This window comes from Mus musculus, chromosome 12 (assembly GCF_000001635.26).
Source record: "Mus musculus strain C57BL/6J chromosome 12, GRCm38.p6 C57BL/6J".
NCBI lineage: Eukaryota > Metazoa > Chordata > Mammalia > Rodentia > Muridae > Mus > Mus musculus.
This window is the reverse complement of record NC_000078.6, coordinates 115,698,417-115,724,611: the sequence shown is the minus strand read 5'-3', so window position 1 is coordinate 115,724,611 and position 26,195 is coordinate 115,698,417. Positions and strand designations below refer to the sequence as shown.

At 39.4% G+C, this 26,195-nt stretch overlaps 1 long non-coding RNA gene and 1 further gene across 1 annotated transcript; one reads left to right on the top strand and one right to left on the bottom strand.

Moving 5' to 3' along the window:
- Positions 1-26,195, top strand: part of Igh (immunoglobulin heavy chain complex) — a 2,751,187-nt gene that overhangs the window by 285,343 nt on the left and 2,439,649 nt on the right.
- Positions 9,445-20,782, bottom strand: Gm40900. The gene is made up of 3 exons (XR_873082.1): positions 20,721-20,782; positions 20,543-20,645; positions 9,445-9,734 (listed from the first exon to the last, which is right to left on the bottom strand). It is a non-coding gene; the product is annotated as a predicted gene, 40900 (long non-coding RNA).

Here is a 26,195-nt window from a genome sequence, read left to right as displayed (position 1 = left end):
ATTATCTGTATAACATCTCTCCAGGATCTTCTCTGGCTTTCATAGTCTCTGGTGAAAAGTCTGGTGTAATTCTGATAGGCCTCCCTTTATATGTTACTTGACCTTTCTCCCTTACTGCTTTTAATATTCTATCTTTATTTAGTGCATTTGTTTTTCTGATTATTATGTGTCGAGAGGAACTTATTTTCTGGTCCAGTTTATTTGGAGTTCTGTATGCCTCTTGTATGTTCATGGGCATCTCTTTCTTTAGGGTTGGGAAGGTTTTTTTGTATATTCCTGTTGAAGATATTTGCTGACACTTTAAGTTGAAAATCTTCATTCTCATCTACTCCTATTACTGCAGGGTTAGTCTTCTCATCATGTCCTGGATTTCCTGGGTGTTTTGAGTTAGTATCTTAATTCATTTTGCATTTTCCTTGATTGTTGTGCCCATGTTCTCTACGGAATCTTCTGCACCTGAGATTCTCTCTTCCATCTCTTGTATTCTGTTGCTGATTCTCGCATCTGTGGTTCCAGATTTCTTTCCTAGGGTTTCTATCTTCAGCATTGCCTTATTTTATTGTCTCCACTTCCCTTTTTAGGTCTAGCATGGTTTTGTTCATTTCCATCACCTGTTTGGATGTGTTTTCCTGCTTTTCTTTAAGGACTTCTACCTGTTTGGTTGTGTTCCTGTTTTTCTTTAAGGACTTGTAACTCTTTAGCAGTGTTCTCCTGTATTTCTTTAAGTGAGTTATTACAGTCCTTCTTGATGTCCTCTACCATCATCAAAAGACATTCTTTTCAAACTGGGTCTACCTTTTCTGGTGTGTTGGGATGCCCATTACTGGGTGAGGTGGGAGTGCTGCGTTCTGATGATGGTGAGTGGTCTTTTTTTCTGTTAATAAGATTCTTACATTTGCCTTTTGCCATCTGGTAATATCTGGATTTAGATATTATAGTTGTCTCTGGTTAGAGATTGTTCCTCTTGTGATTCTGTTAGCATTTATAAACTGACCTGGGAGACTAGCTCTCTCCTGAGTTTCAGTGGTCAGAGCATTCTCTGCAGGCAAGATCTCCTCTTACAGGGAAGGTGGACAGATATCTGGTGTTTGGATCTGCCTCTTAGCAGAAGATGAAGGCCTGAAACAGGGCCTGTCCAGAAGCTGTTAGCTCCTGTAGTCCACACTCTCACCTGTGCTGACTAGTGTTGGAGGGATCCAGGAACCAAGATGAGTTCCCCTGTCGCTCTGGCAAAGACTTCCTGGGTGGGGCGGAAACCTCTCCTCTGGCAGGGAAGGTGCCCAGATGTCTGGAGCCCCAAAGAGTGTCTGCCTCAGAAGCTGTCTTCCAAGGTCCTTGGGCGTGTCCACTTACTCAGCGCCCAAGGTGACCCATTGCTGGCGCTGACCGGAAGGGACATTGTGGGAAGCCACATGCGCCATTGCACGGTGGTACTGGCTAACGCTGGCCACCATGCATACAAAGGCAGTAAAGTTTTTCACCAAGGTGAGGTTTTAAGAATATAACCAATCAAATGAGAGACACGTTAACCAATCAGATGAGAGATATGTTAACTAATCAGATGAGAGACATGTTAACCAATCAGATGAGAGATATGTTAACCAATTCGGGTGTGAGACATGCCTCTCCTAGGCCTATATAAGCAGCACCAGTTCTGGGCTTGGGGTCTCATCACCTCTGCAATCAAGCTCTCCCAATATACGTGTGCAGAAGGATCCTGTAGCAGTGTCATTCTTGCTGGCGGGTTGGGCGTGCACAAGAAGTGGTGCCAAAACCCGGGAAAAGAAACATCTTCAGGCACAAGCGAAGACCCCCTGCTACAGGGAGGATTCAGAACTGCATCATGGTGAAGGAGCGGTTAATAAAGTGTTCCCGTAAAACAGACTGCTGAGAAGGATCCGACTGCGTGGATTCAGAACTCTTCAGCTGAGGAATGGTGGTACCGGTAAGTCTCCTAAATTGATCCCCCAGTTAAAGGGGGATGTGTTTTTTTAAGAAAAAGGAAAAGGGAGAAAAAAAAGGAATCAGTGATAAAGAAAAGGAAATAGTAAAGGAAAGGAAAAAGGAAAGGAGAGGAGAGGAGAGGAGAGGAGAGGAGAGGAGAGGAGAGGAGAGGAGAGGAAAGGAAAGGAAAGGAAAGGAAAGGAAGGAAAAGAAAGGAAAGGAAAGAAAGAAAGGAAAGGAAAGGAAAGAAAGGAAGGAGAGAAGGGAAAGAGAGAAGAGAAGGAAAGAAAGGATTGAGACGATAAGGTTCCCGGTTTTGGGTCAAGTTAAGGTTCATGAGTTATGCTTTTTTCTCCCGTTGACCCTTTGTGGGTAGGTCTGATAGTTTTGGTCTTATTTGTTCTGATATATGGACTCTGTTACTGTTTGAAACTGTGTGTAGAGGCAGTCAAGACAGGTCAGAAAATCCTTACAGAGCAACAAGAAAGTATGTTGGAAGAGGAGAAGGGCTTAAAAAGAAAAAAGAAAAAGAAAGGAGACACAGTGTTATCAGGTGGACAGAAAGGGCAAAATAAAAGAGCCCAGGCAGAGGATGAAAGCGAATTAGCTTTTGTGCCCCCTCCCTGTGCCTCCTCAGCAGCCACCTGTAATAGGACCTTCTGTTCAGAGGTTTGGAGAGAGGTTAGATTCTCCTTGCTTGGATGTCCTATTTTCACCGACCAAGCAGGGCAGAGATATCATGAGCCTCTAGATTTCGAAGTAATCAGGAATTCGGCTAAGTCTGTGCGGACGTACGGCTTAACTGCCTCCTATACTGTGGCTCAAGTAGAGGCCTTGAATAGACACTGCATGATTGGGCAGTCTTGGTGAAGGCATGCTTTTCACCTGGGCAGTATTTAGTTTGGAAAGCCTTCCTTATAAAATTTGCAAATGAACAGGCAGTGGCTAATTCTGTTGCAGGAATTCCAGCATGGGATAGGGATATGCTGCTTGATCAAGGTCGCTTTGCACAACAACAGACAGGATATCCAGTGCAGGTGCTTGAGCAGGTGAATCAGATTGCCATAAGGGCGTGGAAATCATTGCCCACTGGTGTTGAAGGTGTTGACGTGGGTGAGAGGGTCTGTTTGTATGTTTCCCCAGGATCTCCGACAACAGCTGTTGGTCCCAGATCGGCTGACAAGAGCAATTCAAAACAAGCAGAGCTATGAGGACATGGATGTTCCTGTGGCTGGGCGTTCTCCCGCTAGTGAGAACTGAAGAGCTCTGTGTTCCTGCAACCATGTTGTTGATGCATTCGGGTGTTTCCTCAAATCTTTACATCCAATGCCAGATTTTAAGCCTTAATGGAACTTGAATAGAACCCATCATCGTTGGTAATTTTACCTCTTGGCTTACCTCTGCTTTTTCTTACTTTAAGGAATGGGTGGGAGTGATTTTGTTTGGTGCTGCCATATGCTGCGGACTGGTGTTCATGCTCTGGTTGGTATGCAAATCCAGAATCCAACAAAAACGTGACAAGGTGATTATAACTCAGGCACTTTTAGCTATTGAAAACGGGGCCTCCCCTGAACTTTGGTTATCCATGCTCAAGAATTAGTCGTCATCTGAGTTTTCTGCTCTTGCACCCCACGGATTTATGGATCCATTGCACTGGGATGAGAGAGACTCAACGATCATTGATCAGCCCTTGCACATCGCTGAGGTTTTCTCATTGCATGCCATAGTGTGATCATGATTTCCTCACTAATTCATTTTTAAAACTTGGCTGGCCTCTTTTATAGAGTTCGCCCTAGGTCATTCAGCAGTTACTGTCACACAGCACTGCGGTATCCAGAGATGGGCAACTTTCCTCATGCACAGACCAACCTAAGACACGGGGCCTGTGTCAATAGGGTTACCCTATGATGGGTAAAGCTGTGTCATTAGAGGAACGACCTAAAACAGGAGCCACGGCAGATGGACATAATTGCACAGGCCTAGTCCAGCCTCATTTTATTAAAACAAAAAGGGGGAAATGTGGGAAGCTACATGTGCAGTTGCAGGGTGGTGCTGGCTACCACTGGCCACCACGCATACAAAGGCAGTAAAGTTTATCGCCAAGATGAGGTTTTAAGAATATAACCAATCAGATGAGAGACATGTTAACCAATCAGATGAGAGATGTGTTAACCAATCCAGATGTGAGACATGCCTCTCCTAGGCCTATATAAGCTATATAAGCAGCACCAGTTCTGGGCTTGGGGTCTCGTCGCCTCTGCAATCAAGCTCTCCCAATAAACGTGTGCAGAAGGATTCTGTTGCAGCTTAGTTCTTGCTGGCAAGTGGGGCTTGCGCAAGAGGACTTGTAACCCTGGTCAGGCCAGGTTTTCTGATTCTCAAATGCTGTCTCAGGTCCGTGCGATTGGATTGGAACAGAAGTTGTGTTCCACTCACCAGAGGTCCTAAAATCATGTGGAGAGTCCTCTAAGGACCTTGGGGGTGTCTGCTAACTCTATGCCCAGTTGACCTGGTGCTGGCGCCAACCGGAAGGGACTTGTGACCCTCCATATTCTTTTTTTACATTTTAAAATTTTAATTTATTTTTTACACTCAATATTTTATTTACCCCGATCGACCGTCTAACTATTCCACATCCCATACCTCCTCCCCACCCCCATGTGTCCATGTGAATGCCTCTACCCCCCTGTACCTAATCTCTATACATCCTGGGGTCTCCAGTCTCTTAAGGGTTAGGTACATCATCTCTGGATGAACACAGATATGGAAGTCCTCTACTGTATGTGTGTTGGGGCCTCATATCACCTGGTGTATTCTGTCTGATTGGTGATCCAGTGTTTGAGAGGGTTAGGGGGTCCAGATTAACTGAGACTGCTGGTCCTCCTACAGAGTAGCCTTTCTCCTCAGCTTCTTTCAGCCTTCCCTAATTCAGGGGTCACCTGTTTCTGTCCACTGGTTGGGTGCAACAATCTGTCTGACTCAGAAGCTTGTTGGATCTTTCAGAGGGCAGTCATGATAGGTCCATTTAGTGAGTACTCCATAGCATCAATAACAGGGTTAGGCCTTCGGATCTCCGCTTGAGCTGGATTTCACTTTGGGCCAGTCACTGGACCTTATTTTCCTCAGGCTCCTCTCCATTTCCATCACTGTAATTCTTTCAAACAGAAACATTTATGGGTCAGAGTTGTGATGTGAGATGGCAACCCCATCCATCACTTGAGGCTCTGTCTTCTTGCTGAAGGTGGTCTCTATAAGTTCCCTCACCCTACTGTCAGGCATTTCATTTAAGATCCCTTCTTTTGTGTCCCGAGAGTCTCTCACATTCTAGGTCTCTGGTCCTTTCTGGAGGGTTCCCCCAACCTCCTATTTCCCGAGGTTGCCTGTTTTCATTCTTTCTGCTTGGCCTCAGGGCTTCAGTACTTTTCCCTCACCCAATACCAGGTCATTTATGTACTTTTTATTTTTTAATTAAATAAAGAAACAGAATCAAGCTGAGAGAAGTTTGAGGCAGTGTTGGGTGATGTGAATCAGTATTCAGAGAGTATTGCAGGAAGAAATGTACTTTCAATAGAAATTGAAATGAAAGAACATTAAAAATTTAATAAACAAATAATTCTTATAATACTTTGTTGTGTAACTATCCTGTATGCTCAAGTGCCCATACTTTAGGTTTCATGTCTTTGTTTAAATTGTTCAATGTATAATCAGAAGCCAGGCCTGAAAGGATTTAAGGATAAGGCACTTATCATATGCATAATTATAATGTGTAGTGAGATATACAAGTAAAATATGTGGGTTTTAGCATCTCTCATTTTCTCTGACTCTCTGTCGCTGTGTTTGTCTCTGTCTCTCTCTCACTGTCTCTTTCTGTGTGTGAATGAGTGTGTGTGTGTTTATTTCCCCTTGTTTTCTTTTCTTTTTAAATTATTTTAAATTCTGTTATCTAATTTTATGAAGAAACAGAGTAGAGCTGGAGAAGATCACGAAGATGTTAGGGAATGGAGACTAGTATTCAGAATACATTGCATGAAGCCATCTATTTTCAGTAATACATAGAGAAATTAATTGTAAAATATTAATAAACAAAAATTTCTAATATCCATTGTGTAAATTTTCCATAGGCTCAAAAGTATCATGGCTTCGTTTAAATCTTTAAAGTATATTCAAAAGCCAGGATTGAAAGTATTTAAGGCATATGTAAATTGTGAAATGCTTAGGTGTAGTAAAATACATAAATAAAATGTTTGGGTTTTAGCCACACCCTCTCTCCCTGCTTGTGTGTATATTTTCAATAATGCTTTTTCCATTATTAATCTTAGGATCCCAGAATATTTAGTACTAGGAAATCTTTAATTTCTTGAGGGGATCCTTGCAGGTGTCACAGAGGGAAACAAACCATGTGAAGGTGAGAGTGAGAATGTGGTGCAGACTGACTTTGTCAACCTGGATTGGACTTGAGGAGTCTGAGCACAGACCACTCATTGTAGGTATATTTCAACATAATAATGGAATTTGGAAAAGTGTCTTTAGGAAACAATAATTTTCATAATCATTTCAAATCCAGTTATATAGTAAAGTTTAAGGCATGGACATATAGAAACTCTTTAATAAATTTATCGTGAACATGAATGTAGTTCTATTGCTAAAACCTAGAGTCTAGTATGGTCTGTGAACAACAGATTACAGAAGGCCATAAAATACATGTGATATATCCCCTAAAGATGGTAATAATCTAATGATGAAAGAGTCTTGGACAATCATTCTGGGATATTAAAATGTGTTGTGTCCTCACAAAGAGCAAAAGATCACTAGTTTGTTAAGGCCTTCCAATCTCAGCTTTCTGAATGTAGTGCAGCTATTTGTTCTTTTTTTCTCCTTCCTTGAGGTGATTCCTGTAATAAAAATAGCTAGATATTGTGATAAAATAAGAAAGATTAATAAAAAGAATTGAATCAAAAATCCAGATGATGTAAATCCATATGTCAGTGGACAATTGCTTTTGTATAACAAAGCCAGAAATTCAAAATTAATGAAAAAAAGACTCTTCAGCCAATTGCCCTTGTCTAATTAAATCTGTATTTAGAATAATGCAAATAGATCCATATCGGTATACATTCACAATACTCAAAACAAAGATGATCAAAACCTTAGTATGAAATCAAATATCTTGAGTCAAAAGCAGAGAATGTAGGGGAGGGCTCACAACCCATTGGCACAGGAGACAGCATCCTGAAGAGAACACCAAAGCACAGAGAGTAAGAAGCATAATCAATAAATTTGACTTCATGATCTTGAGAAAGTTCTGTGAGACAAAGACCACTCACTATCAAGAGAACAAACAGTGGTCTATAGGATGGAAAAATGTGTTCACCAACACCAGATATAACAGAAGTCTGATATTTAAAATACATACTTAAGAAAGTAGACATCAACAAAAAATAATCCAATTTAGAAATGAATTGTAGGTCTAAAAAGAATTCTTAACAAAGGAATCACTACAGAAAAAGAAGCACTTATAGGAGTATTAATTATCCTTAGCTGACCATGAAATGCAAATCAAAATGAGTCTAGGATTCTGTCTTACAAATGTCAGAATGGCTGAATCTAAAGTCACAAGTGACAGACAATGCTGATGAGGATGTGGAGCAAGGTGAACACTTCCCCATTTCTGGTAGGAGTACACACTTTTATAGCCCCTCTGAAGTATACATTTATATTAAAACTATCATTTCAAGGAAATATCCTTTGTTAGTTAATATTGCTCATAAGTATTTCATTTATTACATATGAACTTTATCAAAATAATAAGCATCAATTGCATATCCACTTAAAAAGAAGCTACAAAGTTTCAAACATGAGGTGTCAAACATCCATTCATCATCATCACCATCCATAGCATACATAAATCTATCTGTAAGTTCTTCCACTGACAGGAGGGTTTCTTCAGCAGGAAATATGATTGTGACTTGGAAACAGAGTTCCTAATATTCCATTCATGAGAGGGAGCCTATGTAGCTCTTCTGGGCATGTGTAGATGTCCTGTATTCCAATGTGTCCCCCAGTACTATGTGAAGACCTCAGTTCAGGAAAAGGAGAGAAAGAGAAGCTAGGCATTTTGCATCATCTGGACTTCATTTCATTTCGATTTTCATCCTTCATTTTTCTTTCATAACAAAGTTTTAAAATGAAATTTGTCGTATCAGTACATTGTGTGAGATTTTGTGACTTGGGATAGGAGAGAAGCAGAAAATATCTAAACTAAAGACTATTCGTACTTAAAATCCTGAAGGGGAAGAAGAAATGTTGCCTTCATACTAACTCAATACCACTGTACTTTCATATAAATTTGGACAATGTCCTGGATTCAAAGGCCACCTTTGTCTGTGCACAATCCTCTGAACCTCACCTGGAATCAATTTCACCACTGCCCTGTCCATTTTAAAGTTATGAGAATCCTTCCATCTGTTGTGATGTCTCAAGTTTATGTACCACATCCATAAACCTGCAGATTTACCTGCAGACAATTTCATTATTTGATTAAGAACCAGATCCAATGTTGTAGTTGAATTTCAGGTTATAGTGGGCATTCTTGAGATTAATGATGCTTATTTTTTTAGGAATTCACCTTCTTTTCATCCTTCCCAAGTCACACACTAATGGCTGGTTTATATTTACATCTCATGAGATTAGATCTTGTCTCTCCTAGCAGACATCATACATAATTTAAAGGTGTGTTTGGTTGGTACTTTACTCCATGTACATCTTCAATCACATTCCTCACTCCATCAACATAAAACATGTTTTCCTCACAAATTAAAAATTGTGCCATCATTTTCAATCCAAGCGATGAAGAATTTATGAAGGATGAATTGGTGTCTCCATTTTTTTTCTAAGAATTGCTTACACTGGAAGCCTTTCCCCTCACATGTCACTGTGATAAACAGGGAGACCCAGTCATTCCTAAAGCACTGATTGGAAATAGATTAAATAAACTCTCACCTTGAATATATCTGAGACCTGAAATTGTGAATACTATAAAGCCATTCACTGAACCTTTTGAGTAAGTGAGCTATTCCTACTTTCCAAAATATTTTATAATTTTTTTACCACTTCATTGGCAGGGTGCTTCACACCTATATTTATATTATATATTTAGATGAATTTTATAGAATACATAAAAATTAATTCTTTTTTTTCTTCTAAATTGTTAAATTTATTCATAGAGTTACTTGTATCATTAAATAGATGTAGCATGTGCAGTTATATCTCAGTCTCTCCTGTGGTTCAGTCTCCAGACCCCACTTAGTAGGAAGACGACTGGCTTCCACACGTTGTCCACTAACCTCCACAAAAATTAATTCTTGTACCTCACAGTCAATACTTATTATTAGACTTTTAACCTCAGAACCAGAACTACAGCATGAACAAGTGAAAAATTCAAGCTGAATATCTTCATCCATTGCAGCTCATACGCCAGTCATAAATCAACATCATACTTTTATTTCCTCCATGGACAAAACATTTGAAATGCAATATTCTCTTACCTGGTTCGATATGATGCTCTCTCTCTCAGTAGAGTCTGTTTCTGCATTTCTCATATTCAAGACCAGCAATACTTGTACCTCTAGCCCTCTGGCTCTTGTTTCAAACCTGACAGCTTAGCCAGGTTCCATTATCATTCCATGATCTTTTGTCCCTTGTGAATTCTTCCTTCTACCTGCCTTTGATGAGGACATCTGAGAGATCATTGAACATCACGGAGAGAATTTGAGATATTCGCAAGTATTCTCCTATTTAAAGACATAGAATTCAATCATAGATGAAAAGTCCCTGTAATGTTGATAACCCCAGGAAAATGAAAAGAAACCCAACCGTTAGTGCAGGCTATATTGCCCATTCCGTGCAAGAGTTTCAGAGTCTTTTCTGCTACTCAGCATTTTGGGTTTGGTTTCTTTTTGAAAATCTTCCAACCACTTTGTGGCAAGATAATATTTCATGGTTTATACATATTTTGATATCATTATCTTTCAAGACATTTTAAATATAAAATGAGTGTTTCTGGTGCAGCTTTCTTTTCTGAAATCAATAGTTCACACATACATATTTCCATATATTCAATTATATTTAAACCAAAAATTGACTATGAAAGTTGCCCAAATTTAGGCAATTCATGCTATGTCTATGTTCTAAAAGATTATTAGACACAGAAACAAGGGAAAATACATTGTATTTAACATCGCTGAAACAATGAAGAAATTCCTAGTCCCAGTTTGTAACTTACAGCATCTTCTGCCCACTGTGCTGTTCTACGGGATGATCAATATCTGATAGAACCAAAAAAAAAAAAAAAAAAGAAAAGAAAAGAAAAGGAAAGAAAAGAAAAGAATATTTCTCTGGTTTTAAAATAGTCACAATTAAAGAGCAGTAAAATGATGAAGTTAATGATTATCAAATAAACAGAAATCAGAGAAATATGAGGCAGGATACTGACATATAAGTATAGTCCATGAATTATCACACTCTTGTGAATTATAGTGTTCACAACGGCAAGCCTGCAAAACACACTTACTCTTACACTCTGCAAGAAGTGTACACTATTCACACAATTGTGTGTGTGTGTGTGTGTGTGTGTGTGTGTGTGTGTGTGCTCATATGTGAAAGAAAATATGTTCTAACAAGACTCACATAGGAGGCAAGCTCTGGCATGAGGCACAGAGCAAGAAGATGGGAGAAAAACGCCCAAAGCTTTGAGCTCTTATGTGTCCTACATTCAAAAACATAAGATAGTGATCATGGGGTATGTGAACAGAGTCCATGACCCTTTATATTAGGCTATGGGTCAATCTCAGTCTTGCTCTCTCTATACAGCATACCTCAGAAGTGTTTTATTCCGAAGACTCTGGTGTTCAGTTAACTACTGTTTGTGGGGATCAGAGTTGAGAGCTCCCTTGTGGGCTTCTGTGCTTTTTATCTCAAATTGGTTCCTATTGATTTCTAAAACTTAAGTACACCATCAGAGTGAGCACCAATGAAGGAATGCAAAATCTCTTCTGGCTGCACCCAACCTCAGGTTACTGGAAGATCCAGCAAAACCACTCCTGGGCATATACCCTAAAGATACAATTTACAAAACACATGAAACTCAAAAAGAAGGAAGACCAAAGTGTGCATACTAAGATCATTCTGAGAAATGGGAATACAATACCCTTGTAAGGAGTTATAGAGACAAAGTTTGGACCAGAGACTGAAGGAATGACCATTTAGAGACTGCCCCACCTGGGGATCCATCTCATAAACAGCTACCAAACCAAGACACTATTGCAGATGCAAACAAAATTTTGCTGACAGGGGCCTTATATAGCAGTCTCCTGAGAGGCTCTGCCACTGCCTGGCAAATACAGAAGTGGATGCTCACAGTCATCCATTGTCGGAGCACAGAGACCACAATGAAGGAGCTAGAGAAAGTTCCCAAGGAACTGAAGGGGTTTACAGCCCTATAGGAGAACCAACACTATGAACTAACCAGTTCCCCCAGAGGTCCCTGGGACTAAACAACCAATCAAGGAAAACACAGAGTGGGACTCATTGCTCTAGCTGCATATGTAGCAGAGGATGGCCTAGTAGACCACAAGTGGAAAGAGAGGCCTTTGGTTTTGTGAAGGTTCTATGCCCCAGAATAGGTGAATGTCAAGGCCAGGAAGCAGGAGTGGGTGGGTTGGGGAACAGTGAGAGGGGGGAGAGGACAGGGGACATCTCCAACAATCATGGGGATGAGCAGAGAGGGATCTGCAGCTTGTAGATTTGCTAAAATTAGTGGTTAAGTATTGAAGAAGGGAACAAGGGGATTGAAAATTAATTCTCATTTCATAAGGATATTTAGTAGTGAACTTGCATGTAAGATTCAGAAAGGAGTATAAATTAGTGTACATGTTCTATGTATTCCTGTGCTGGGGTGATCTTTTTGTGCACTGTGTAGATTATCTTTGTATTATTCATATACTGATTTCTAGGAAGCATAAATTTGGATGCATAACATTCCTTGGTATTGTTTTTCATATCTTTAAACATATTTTGTATATACTCCCACTCTCAGTTCTTGACTGGTTTAGTAAAAAGCCGATAGCCTGTCACAAAGGAGGAGAGAATAGGCATGTTTCCTGGGGAGAGATAGGAACTCTGGGAAAGAGTCAGGGGCATAATTAGCTGGGCAGATGCAGAGAGAAGCAGGCCAGGTCTCAAGGAAGGGTAACTAGAAAGCCTCTTGGCATAAAATTGATTAATAGCCATGAATTAATTTAAGTTATAAGAGCTAGTTGAGAGCAAGAGGAAGATAAGGCTTAAATCTATAATCAATAAACATGAATCTTGGTGTATTTACTCAGAGTTAGGGAATGCATTGTAAAACTATATTATTATACCCATGTTGGTGTTAATGTGAGAATATATATCTACCCTACTTGGGTCAATAACTTTGGAGCAGAAGTGTTTGATCACATATTTGCTTTGATTTTCAAGGCAGAATTTCTCTGTATAGTTCTGGTGTCCTGGCACTCACTCTGTAGTTTAAATTAGCCTCAAATTCAGAGATCCATGGGTCCCTACTTCCTGAGTCCTGGGATTAAAGGTATTTGCCACAACAATCTTGGTGTGTTGAAATATTTTTAACAAATATTTTAAATCATCCAAGTTCCTTTTAGGAAATGGGGTGAGGGTATGTGCAACAATATGCATTGATTACTGTTTCCTAACACAGTCTTTGCCATTCCCAATGTCCTGCCCTGTAGTCACGTCTGTTACAGAACACTAACTACAAAGATACAAGACCATCTTTTTCAGTCTTTGGGATAATGAGTGTGACTGTGATCATCATTGCTTTGTTGAGGACTGTTAAGCAATTTCCGATGGTGATTCAGGACATTGTCCCAGAAGAATGAGCTGTAGAATTTCTCAATAAGTGACTTCAGAGGAAAGGTACAGAGTGAACATTTCAGAGACTTGCTCAAACATCTCTAAAGTGTTTATTCCTGCATTTTTATATATTTGCCAACTATGTATCAATCCTTGTGGGAATCAGAGTGAAAAGATGTGAGCCACTTTCCAGAAACAATTCTCCTGAAAAAGGACCAAGAATATTGAAATGATGCCCAGTCTTTAAGTGATGTTCAGAATCATCAAATATAGACAGATCCAAAAGAAATTGCCGAAGGTTTATGATCAATGAAAATAGAGCCAAGCTAGAGGAGAAGGGAAAAATAGTCACACTGAAAAAAGAATAATAAAAAATCGATATGTTCATATTTTCAGTGAAAGTACCTGAACACACACTTTAAGCGATCAGCAAGTATTATGATCCTAATATAAGTTTAACTTCAGAGAATAAGCTCATATATTTTATTTACAATCTTATGGAGTCCAGGCATTTATTTCCATACAACTTAAGTAAGCATGCTCTCATGTGCCTTGCAACCTATTTAAGCCATCAGCATCCCATACTCTTGAGCATGAAGTACAACATTATCCAGCACATTAGGTGTTCCTAGATGCCACGATAATAACTTCTAGGACCCTGGAATATAGGGATAAATGTTCCTCTGTTGAAGTACTTCCTGATGCCCTGAAGATGCTATGTAAACTGATAATTCACATGAATTCTGGCCATGTATATGAACTAGAACATGCATTCAACTGGTCCTCCTTCTATCCTGCAATATTAATATATAAATGTATAAAAATGTATAAATGTATAAATGTATAAATGTATACATGTATACATGTATACATGTATACATGTATAAATATATAAATATTTCACATAGTATGCATTTTTAACATGTTTAAATATACTTCAGATATTTAAGAACAGGTTTGCACATATTCCACATAGTGTGATTGGTTTCTCTCAATACTGAGCTAACATTCAAAATCTATCCTTCATTAGCGAAACATCAACACCAAAAATGCTTTACTAACACATGCCCTTCCCAGATATAGGAGGAACCTGGATTGGAAAGCTATTTAGGTAGAGAGAAAGCTTTCTAAGTACACACATTCTCCTCCCATTAGGATCCTTGTCACAGGGATTTCTTCTCTTCCCTCCTCCCATTAAATGGAGGCACATGCAGGTTGGTAAACAGATTGAGTTGCAGAATGTGTTTGCTTGATTTCTACTTCCTTATTAAGGTGCATTTCTCTTGGATTATTAACTTTTCCATGAATACCACAGTAGTTCTTCCTCATTTTGTTGTATGTCAATATTCCAGGAATTCATAGATAGATTCATGGGGAGACACATCTGTGCTCAAGACTCATTGTTCTCTTGCTGTCCTCAGCTGCTATGTCCCAGGTACTGTCTGATGAAGTCAACAAACACCCAGATCTCTCTTATTTACATCTTATTAAAAATGGAAACTGCTAGAGTTGTATCCAACTGCCATTAGGAAAGAGGATGACATTGTGGACATCATTGATGATAATAAAGAAAGAACTTAAATTAAGATGCTGAGACACCAGTCAAGTTCAAGAGATAAACAAGAGCCATTTCCCCCTGTGGCTGAGCCCTGTAAGCACCCTCTTTGCAGGGATATGTTACTATTCAAGTCAGACTGGACAACTTCATGATGGGAAATCTATCTGCAGGTGCGTTCAGGACCAGCAGGGGGCACAATGGGGACAAGAATCTTGAGCAGAGAGATTCCATTCTTACATGTACCTATTGTGATTGACATGTAACATTTCCATGCTCAAACAGTGAAGATTCTTTTTAAATATTCCAAAGACATATATATATATGTCTTTTTTTTTCAAGACAGAGTTTCTCTGTATAGCCCTGACTATCCTGGAACTCACTTTGTAGACCAGGCTGGCCTCGAACTCAGAAATCCACCTGCCTCTGCCTCCCAAGTGCTGGGATTAAAGGCGTGCGCCACAATGCCCAGCAATTTATATTTTCTTGAGAAACACACATGAGATACGCACACACACACACACACTCTCAAATATATATATTTGATCTAATCTTTTGATTACCCATATGGAGTTTATTTTCATAGTATTTATGTGATGGTGCTGCAATAATCTTTCATATAGAAATGGTTCTCAATATATATAGTTTAGATCATTTATGTAATTTTTTAGTATATAAGATGTTGCAAAGACAAATGTTAATTCTATGTACGGAAATGAGGCTGTAAATTCTAATACTTTAGCTGTTTTTGAAATTTCCCATCAGTATTGTCAACCTTGTACCAACCTTAAATCTATCTGTTAGCCTTGTCACAAATGGGACACTGTCTCAGCCTGCAAATCTTTTTACAATACAGGCCATGATGTTACATCCACAGCCTCTGCACAAGGATCAGGAATGGGGTACAGGAGGAATTTCCTCAGACATAAATAGGACTTGGGACAGAGCAGCCTGGTTCCTGACCCATGTGTCCTTTTACATGCAGAAAGTAGGTACTTATCTAAGATGTACCCTGCCCATTAATATGCAAATTATGTGAGTAATTGGTAGTAGATATAGGGATGTCTACATCCAAGAAAACCATAAGATCACTGTCCTCTCTACAGTCACTGACTACACAGGACCTCACCATGGGATGGAGCTATATCATCTTCTTCCTTGTAGCAACAGCTATATGTAAGGGTCTCACTGTAGCAGATTTGAGAGGTCTGGCCATACACTCACATGACAATGACATCCATTCTATCCTTCCATCCACAGGTATCCACTCCCAGGTATAGCTGCATCAATCTGGGGCTGAGCTGGTGAAGCCTGGGATCTCTGTTAATGATGAACCTAGAGGACCCTATACCTTGTCAATGTTATCACCATTGACCACCTCCATTGACATATATTTCTTCATTAATAAAACAACCAAAAAGGGAAAATGTGAGTAAACATGACAAAAATATCTCTGGATTGCAAGAAAAATGACAACTTTTTATGGAATAGCTAGGAATAAAGTATTATCCATGTGACCTGTAAAATTCCACCAATCTCTGAGCAAACAAAAAGCCCTTTCACAGTCTTAAACTGTAAGTGACATCTTTATCTTAATAGTGATAGCAGAATACTGGCTTCCAGGCTGCTGAGAGTTTTATAGCCTACACCCAGATTGACACACATACTCCAACAGGGCCACAACTTCTAAGCACACTGCTGTCTGGGCTGAATATATACAAACTATCACATTTCACTTCATGTTACCCAAACATTTGAGTCTATGGGGACCATACCTATACTTAGCATAATGCACAAATATATTTAGTCCAACTTGGAAGTTCCATATAGTCTATTGTCACCTCAACAATGTGAAAAGTACAAAGCTCAACGTCTCCTCTCAGATTAATCCAGTCACTTAACTGTAATTCCCAAAGCAAGTAGGCAATTCAGCTTGGCAAACTCCAAACTCTACATCTCCACTGTTGATGTCAAAGCAGTCTTCAGATCCCCAACTCCTTTTTCATCCTTGTTGACTGCAACAAACTTATTTCTCCTGAGCTGGCTCCACTCCCTGTTGGCAGTTTCCCTCAGCAGATAACCAATGGTTCTGGCACTTCAAACATCTTGGGGTCTCCTAGGCCACTTCAATGTTACAGTTTTATGTTTCAATATTCTGGGCTCCTAGTAAGGGCTGATGTCATTACTCAAGCTCTTCCCTCTCTAGCACTCTTAGCTCAGGTAGATCTTCTCACTACCACTGCTATTCTCACTGAGCATTCCATTGTAATGATATCTCCCATACAGTGGGGATTTCTGTTGCAACTAGACTTTACCAATAACCTCTCACATGCTGTATTCATGGTGCCATTCCTCAACTCCTTTGCATGACCCCTTAAGACCCATTAATGCCTTTTATACTGAACTCTAATGCCAGAACCACATGACCGAAGTTGCTGAGTTCTGCTGGTTGCTAGGGCTAGAACATTTTCTTCTTTTTCTATTATATTATCACCAGCTTTGTGTTGTCCAACTTCTTCACTACCTAAGCTTGACTGTTCTGGAACTTGCTCTGAAGACAGAGTTTGAATTCAGAGATCTGCATGCCTGTCTCCTAAGCACTGGGATTAAAGGTCTCGTTTACCAAGCTTGGATTTAAAGTTTTTCTTCATGTAGAATGTGCTGTAGGAGGGCCTTGAACTCAGAGAACTGCTTGTCTTTGCCTCCTGAGATTAAAGACATGTAGTACCATGCCTAGACCTAAACGTAGCTGGTGGGATCTTTCCCCAAATCACTACTCCCTTAATTCAATTTAATATCCTTGATCACAGGATTCAGCCCCATTTCAGGTTGTGGTGTCCAATTAGTGCTCAAACCATATATTTTATATTTTCCTTTTCTCAGGTTGCTATGATTGTTTAAAATGTTCTTTATGAGACTTAAGCACAGAACAAAGTTTATGATGGGTGCAATTACTGAGTCTCTTCACCTTAGACTCAGGGAGACTCTTCAGACAAGGACAAGAATTAGCCACATTCTTTAGCAAAATACCGCAAATATAGACTCTAGGCCACATATTGAAATTCTTCTCCACCAACAGCAACAAAGTCTTCCATATTCCTTCTTCTAGGCTAGCACATTAAGCCCCAATTAAAGCATTCCAATGCTTTCTAAATTCAAAGTCCCAAAATCCACGTTCTTCCAAAAAAGCATGGTCAGGCATATCAAAGCAATATCCCAGTACATAGTACCAAACTTCTGTCTTATAGTCCACACCCAGGTTGACACACCTACTCCAACAGGGCCACACCTTCTAACTGTGCCAGTCCCTGGGCCTCGAACATACAAACCCTCATAATATACTTTACAGTATTGTGGAAAAAAGTCACAATCTGGCCGAGACAATGGCTGACATACAGTGGATATGTACTGCCACTCCAGGAGCCACCCAGTTGCTTTTTCTAGGATTAACATTACATTCACCCCTTCTGCCTTGACTATGCCTGACAGACAGACTTTCACAGAAGTTGGGAAAATGGCTCCTGACACAAAGCCACATTAGTGTAATTCCTCTATGATGGACAAAATAATACTAAGTCACTTTTTACAGAATTCATTTATCAACTCAATGTTTGTGTGTGCTAACATAGGGAGATTCTGAGGTTATATGTTATTATCAAGTCCCATAAAAGTGGTCCCAGTCTCAAATTTCTTGAACAGAAATCCAATAGCTTAGGTTCTAAGCTGAAGAATTGACAAAAGGGACCTCATGAAATTGCAAAGCTTCTATAAGGCAAAGGACACTGTCAAAAAGACAAAATTGCAATCAACAGATTGGGAAAAGATTTTTACACATCTTGCAACTTATAGGGGGCTAATATCCAATATGTACAAAGAACTCAAGAAGTTAGACTCCAGAGAACCAAATAACCCTATTAAAAAGGTGGTACAGAGCTAAACAAAGAATTCTCAACTGAGAATTATCAATCAGAAAAGATGAAATTAAAGAAATGTTCAACATCATTCTTCATCAGGGAATTACAAATAGAATCAACCCTGAGGTTTTAACTCACACCAGACAGAATTTCTCAGATTAAATACTCAAATGACAGTAGAGGCTGATGAGGATGTGGTGAAAGAGGAAAACTATTCCAATGCTGGTGGGATTACAAGCTGGTACAACAACTGTAGAAATCAGACTGACAGTTCCTCAGAGAACTTGATATTGTAATACCTGAATACCAAGCAATAACACTCCTGGGCATATACCCAGAAGATGCTCCAACATGGAATAAGGGTGCATGCCCCACTATGTTCATTGCAGCCTTATTTATAATAACCAGGAGCTGGAAAGAACCCAGATGTCCTTAAACGGAGGAACGGATACAGAAAATATGGGACAGTAACACAATGCACTAGTATTCTGCTCAAAAAAATGATGGATTCATGAAATTCTTCAGGAAATGGATAGAATTAGAAAAGGCCACCAACAGATTGGGAAAGGATCTTTACCTATCCTAAATCAGATAGGGGGCTAATATCCAGTATATATATGGAACTCAACAAGGTAGACTCCAGAAAATCAAATAACCCATTAAAAATGGGGATCAGAGCTAAACAAAGAATTCCCACCTGAGGAATACCGAATGGCTGAGAAGCACCTGAAAAAATGTCCATGTTTATGAAAAAAATGATCATGTGCTTTTTGTCTTTGAGTTTGTTTATATAGTGGATTACGTTGATGGATTTCTGTATATTAAACCATCCCTACATCCCTTGAATGAAACCTGCTTTCTGACCTTTGTGAACAGAAATTTAACAAGCATCATCTAATCTTAAAACGCCTGTAGTTCAGCTATGTTGATTCACATTCGGAGATAAATGATGCTTTGGCATGGCTGTGGAAGGGGAATTTTGACACAGTTCCTGGCACTGGAGCATTGTTTCCCATTGATCCCCATATTCCCCATGTGTGCTGATGACTGCTCTTGGCTTGAAATTGATCTACTCTTGGCTACTTTACTGTCAATCTCTCCTTCTGGGGAATACACTTCTCTTCATTACTCAGAGCAAATCACTCCATAATAAATGAAACACATGTGCTTCTCACGAATGAGGAGTGGAGTTGGCCATGAGGCTGTCGGGGATAAGGACAAGGATTTCTTCTTGGCATTTATAGCCATGAGAACAGATCTAGACAACATAATCACAAAGGACATAAAAGCCAACATGCTCCTTTGTAGAAATATTTCATTGACTTGAAATTGGAAACATAAGGAGATACATGTACCCTCCCGTACAATGACTGCTGTATTAATTTGCCAGGATTAACTTGGGGATATCAAGGATAGAGAGTGAAAGTGGTCTCAAGATTAAAAGGCATAAATAGAAAAAAAGGAATTTATAAAATACAAGCAAATGACAGATTCATTTCATAGGAGAAATATATATATACAAATAATATTTGAAGGAGATTAGACTAGGTTATGGAATCTTTAGGATGAGGAAATAAAGATTAGAGAACTTTAAAGATGAGGAACAAGCATGCAAACAGTTAGTAGTTTGTTCTCCTAGTTACTTGTAGGATTTGCGATGACAATGCTTAAAGAGATATTAGCAATAGCTGGCTGGCCTTACATGCGTAAAATTAAAAACTTGGTAAAAATTCATTTCTGTTCTTACATGAAAATAGTTACTAAGATCTGTGGTCTACTGTACCACAAAGTCACAAGAGCTGTGCCCAGGTATCAGTGAAGAATAGGCTGTGTAACTCCTATAAGGAAATGTTATTTTGCTTTGTTTTTAGTTTTTTTTTTTCTTTTAAGGAAGCAGGGTTTGGAGCTTCAATCATAGATTTTATGTAAATTTAAGGATTTTTAAAATTACTATTAATAATGATCAAAGTTATGATTAGCTTTAGTAGATAAAAGACTTGCTTCAGTCTCATTGGATGGGATAAAGAATGAAAAGACAGAAGGCAAAAGAATGGGAGAAAGCAGGAAGGCAAAGGCATGAGAAGAGAACATGGAAGAATGATAAGAATCCTTGGATAAAGAGAGAGCACTTGAACACAGCCCTTGCATCCACTACTGTGACCCAGAGTCATTATAGAGTTAGTTAGAGACACTCTCATTTCCACCTTGCTTCAAGACCTACCTCACACTCATGTGGACCTCTGCACTGTGTGACGACGGCTCATGACTATTGAGAGGTGAGAGCCACTTCATGGCTGCTCAACTTCAGGAAGAACCTATGTGCCCTGAAAAAAAAAGAGGATTAGATCTTTACAAAGTGTGGAGCAGTTACTGAAGAATCCATCAGAATGTCAGCTTACTCATTCAAGAACTAGTTCATTCTGAAGCAGAGCTCTGCCACCACTACCATGGAGCTTTGAAGACACAGTGAACAGGTGTCCTGTGTGCTCAGAAACAAGTCCCTTTGAGGATGCAGAAGACCAGCAGGGGGTGGTGTAGATTCAACTTTTAAAAGAGAGAAACTGTAGCAGGTGCAGAGAAACATCTGGAGAGTGTGAGGGAGGCATTCCTAGGAGACTCTGAGGCTTCCTTTCCAAATATCACACACTCCAGTGACCATACAATACATGTGATGGAACTCCTGTGACAGGATTACAAATTTAGGACAGTAAAAGTTCTTTGTTAAGTAATTGTGCATATGTTTTATTCATTACATATTAACCTTACTGGAAGGACATAAAAAAATTACATATGCAAATGACAGAATGATGAGGAATTTCAAACATGATGTGTCAAATGTTTGGTCATCACTCTCATAGTTAGATGCATTTGTAAATCTCTCTGTAACTTCTTTCTACTGACAGGAGGGATTTTCTCAGTTAGAAACTATGATTGATTGTGACTTGGGAACACAGCTCTTAATGTTCCATCCACAATGCTGAACCAATGCAGCCCTGCTGGGAAAGTGTAGAAGACCTGGTTCTTTCTGACACATGAAACCCTCAGCTCAGGGGAAGGAGAGAGGGAGAAGCTGGGTACATTCTCACTGCCTGGACTTCCTTACATTTTATTTTCATCACTTACTTTTCTGTATATTTTCCCCTAAAGTGTTTTTCTAAATTAGTAATACTAAACCTTAATATATGTCTTTTTTATTGACTTGGGGAGAAAGGACTCTGAAGGTAGTAAAGTGGTGACGTTTATTTCATACTAACACCAACTACCTCAGAATATGGACAATGGTTGTTACAACCTCTGTATGCAGAGGCCTCCTTTACCTGTTTTTTTTTCTTTTCCATTTTTTATTAGGTATTTAGCTCATTTACATTTCCAATGCTATACCAAAAGTCCCCCATACCCAACCACCCCCACTCCCCTACCCACCCACTCCCCCTTTTTGGCCCTGTCGTTCCCCTGTACTGGGGCATATAAAGTTTGCTTGTCCAATGGGCCTCTCCTTCCAGTGATGGCCGACTAGGCCATCTTTTGATACATATGCAGCTAGAGTCAAGAGCTCCGGGGTACTGGTTAGTTCATAATGTTGATCCACCTATAGGGTTGCAGATCCCTTTAGCTCCTTGGGTACTTTCTCTAGCTCCTCCATTGGGAGCCCTGTGATCCATCCATTAGCTGACTGTGAGCATCCACTTCTGTGTTTGCTAGGCCCCGGCATAGTCTCACAAGAGACAGCTCTATCTGGGTAATTTCAGCAAAATCTTGCTAGTGTATGCAATGGTGTCAGCGTTTGGATGCTGATTATGGGGTGGATCCCTGGATATGGCAGTCTCTACATGGTCCATCCTTTCATCTCAGCTCCAAACTTTGTCTCTGTAACTCCTTCCATGGGTGTTTTGTTCCCACTTCTAAGGAGGGGCATAGTGTCCACACTTCAGTCTTCATTATTCTTGAGTTTCATGTGTTTAGGAAATTGTATCTTATATCTTGGGTATCCTAGGTTTTGGGCTAATATCCACTTATCAGTGAGTACATATTGTGTGAGTTCCTTTGTGAATGTGTTACCTCACTCAGGATGATGCCCTCCAGGTCCATCCATTTGGCTAGGAATTTCATAAATTCATTCTTTTTAATAGCTGAGTAGTACTCCATTGTGTAGATGTACCACATTTTCTGTATCCATTCCTCTGTTGAGGGGCATCTGGGTTCTTTCCACCTTCTGGCTATTATAAATAAGGCTGCTATGAACACAGTGGAGCATGTGTCCTTCTTACCAGTTGGGGCATCTTCTGTATATATGCCCTGGAGAGGTATTGCTGGATCCTCCGGTAGTACTATGTCCAATTTTCTGAGGAACCGCCAGACGGATTTCCAGAGTGGTTGTACAAGCCTGCAATCCCACCAACAATGGAGGAGTGTTCCTCTTTCTCCACATCCATGCCAGCATATGCTGTCACCTGAATTTTTGATCTTAGCCATTCTGACTGGTGTGAGGTGGAATCTCAGGGTTGTTTTGATTTGCATTTCCCTGATGATTAAGGATGTTGAACATTTTTTCAGGTGCTTCTCTGCTATTCGGTATTCCTCAGGTGAGAATTCTTTGTTCAGTTCTGAGCCCCATTTTTTAATGGGGTTATTTGATTTTCTGAAGTCCACCTTCTTGAGTTCTTTATATATGTTGGATATTAGTCCCCTATCTGATTTAGGATAGGTAAAGTTCCTTTCCCACACTGTTGGTGGTCTTTTTGTCTTATTGACGGTGTCTTTTGCCTTGCAGAAACTTTGGAGTTTCATTAGGTCCCATTTGTCAATTCTCGATCTTACAGCACAAGCCATTGCTGTTCTGTTCAGGAATTTTCCCCCTGTGCCCATATCTTCAAGGCTCTTCCCCACTTTCTCCTCTATAAGTTTCAGTGTCTCTGGTTTTATGTGAAGTTCTTTGATCCACTTAGATTTGACTTTAGTACAAGGAGATAAATATGGATCAATTCGAATTCTTCTACATGATAACAACCAGTTGTGCCAGCACCAATTGTTGAAAATGCTGTCTTTCTTCCACTGGATGGTTTTAGCTCCCTTGTCGAAGATCAAGTGACCATAGGTGTGTGGGTTCATTTCTGGGTCTTCAATTCTATTCCATTGGTCTACTTGTCTGTCTCTATACCAGTACCATGCAGTTTTTATCACAATTGCTCTGTAGTAAAGCTTTAGGTCAGGCATGGTGATTCCACCAGAGGTTCTTTTATCCTTGAGAAGAGTTTTTGCTATCCTAGGTTTTTTTGTTATTCCAGATGAATTTGCAAATTGCTCCTTCTAATTCCTTGAAGAATTGATTTGGCATTTTGATGGGTATTGCATTGAATCTGTAGATTGCTTTTGGGAAGATAGACATTTTTACAATGTTGATCCTGCCAATCCATGAGCATGGGAGATCTTTCCATCTTCTGAGTTTTTCTATAATTTCTTTCTTCAGAGAGTTGAAGTTTTTATCATACAGATCTTTCACTTCCTTAGTTAGAGTCACACCAAGATAGTTTATATTATTTGTGACTATTGAGAAGGGTGTTGTTTCTCTAATTACTTTCTCAGCCTGTTTATTCTTTGTATAGAGAAAGGCCATTGACCTGTTTGAGTTTATTTTATATCCAGCTACTTCACCGAAGCTGTTTATCAGGTTTATGAGTTCTCTGGTAGAATTTTTAGGCTCACTTATATATACTATCATATCATCTGCAAAAAGTGATATTTTGACTTCCTCTTTTCAAATTTGTATCCCCTTGATCTCCTTTTGTTGTCGAATTGCTCTGGGTAATTCTTCAAGTACTATGTTGAAAAGGTAGGGAGAAAGTGGGCAGCCTTGTCTAGTCCCTGATTTTAGTGGGATTGCTTCCAGCTTCTCTCCATTTACTTTGATGTTGGCTACTGGTTTGCTGTAGATTGCTTTTATCATGTTTAGGTATGGGCCTTGAATTCCTGATCTTTCCAAAACTTTTATCATGAATGGGTGTTGAATCTTGTCAAATGCTTTTTCTGCATCTAACGAGATGATCATGTGGTTTTTGTCTTTGAGTTTGTTTATATAATGGATTACATTGATGGATTTTCGTATATTAAACCATCCCTGCATTCCTGGAATAAAACCTACATGGTCAGGATGGATGATTGCTTTAATATGTTCTTGGATTCGGTTAGCGAGAATTTTATTGAGGATTTTTGCATCGATATTCATAAGAGAAACTGGTCTGAAGTTCTCTATCTTTGTTGTATCTTTCTGTGCTTTAGGTATCAGAGTAATAGTGGCTTCATAAAATGAGTTGGGTAGAGTACCTTCTACTTTTATTTTGTGAAATAGTTTGTGCAGAACTGGGATTAGATCTTCTTTGAAGGTCTAATAGAAATCTGCACTACACCCATCTGTTCCTGGGCTTTTTTTGGCTGGGAGACTATTAATAACTGCTTCTATTTCTTTAGGTGATATGGGACTGTTTAGATGGTCAACTTGATCCTGATTCAACTTTGGTACCTGGTATCTGTCCAGAAATTTGTCCATTTCGTCCAGGTTTTCCAGTTTTGTTGAGTATAGCCTTTTGTAGAAGGATCTGATGGTGTTTTGGATTTCTTCAGGATCTGTTGTTATGTCTCACTTTTCATTCATGATTTTGTTAATTAGGATTTTGTCCCTGTGCCCTTTCGTGAGTCTAGCTAAGGGTTTATCTATCTTGTTGATTTTCTCAAAGAACCAACTCCTCGTTTGGTTATTTCTTTGAATAGTTCTTCTTGTTTCCACTTGGTTGATTTCACCCCTGAGTTTGATTATTTCCTGCTGTCTACTCCTCTTGGGTCAATTTGCTTCCTTTTTTTCTAGAGCTTTTAGATGTGTTGTCAAGCTGCTAGTATGTGCTCTCTCCCGTTTCTTCTTGGAGGCACTCAGAGCTATGAGTTTCCCTCTTAGAAATGCTTTCATTGTGTCCCAAAAGTTTGGGTACGTTGTGGCTTCATTTTCATTAAACTCTAAAAAGTCTTTAATTTGTTCTTTATTCCTTCCTTGACCAAGGTTTCATTGAGAAGAGTGTTGTTCAGTTTCCACATGAATGTTGGGTTTCTATTATTTATGTTGTTATTGAAGATCAGTCTTAGGCCATGGTGGTCTGATAGGATACATGGAACAATTTCAATATTTTTGTATCTGTTGAGGCCTGTTTTGTGACCAATTATATGGTCAATTTTGGAGAAGGTCCCGTGAGGTGTTGAGAAGAAGGTATATCCTTTTGTTTTAGGATAAAATGTTCTGTAGATATCTGTCAGGGACATTTGATTCATTACTTCTGTTAGTTTCACTGTGTCCCTGTTTAGTTTCTGTTTCCACCATCTGTCCATTGATGAAAGTGGTGTGTTGAAGTCTCCCACTATTATTGTGTGAGGTGCAATGTGTGCTTTGAGCTTTACTAAAGTGTCTTTAATGAATGTGGCTGCCCTTGCATTTGGAGCGTAGATATTCAGAATTGAGAGTTCCTCTTGGAGGATTTTACCTTTGATGAGTATGAAGTGTCCCTCCTTGTCTTTTTTGATAACTTTGGGTTGGAAGTCGATTTTATCCGATATAGAGTAGAATGGCTACTCCAGTTTGTTTTTTCAGATCATTTGCTTGGAAAATTGTTTTCCAGCCTTTCACTCTGAGGTAGTGTCTGTCTTTTTCCCTGAGATGGGTTTCCTGTAAGCAGCAGAATGTTGGGTCATGTTTGTGTAGCCAGTCTGTTAGTCTATGTCTTTTCATTGGGTTATTGAGTCCATTGATATTAAGAGATATTAAGGAAAAGTAATTGTTGCTTCCTTTTATTTTTGTTGTTAGAGTTGGCATTCTGTTCTTGTGGCTGTCTTCT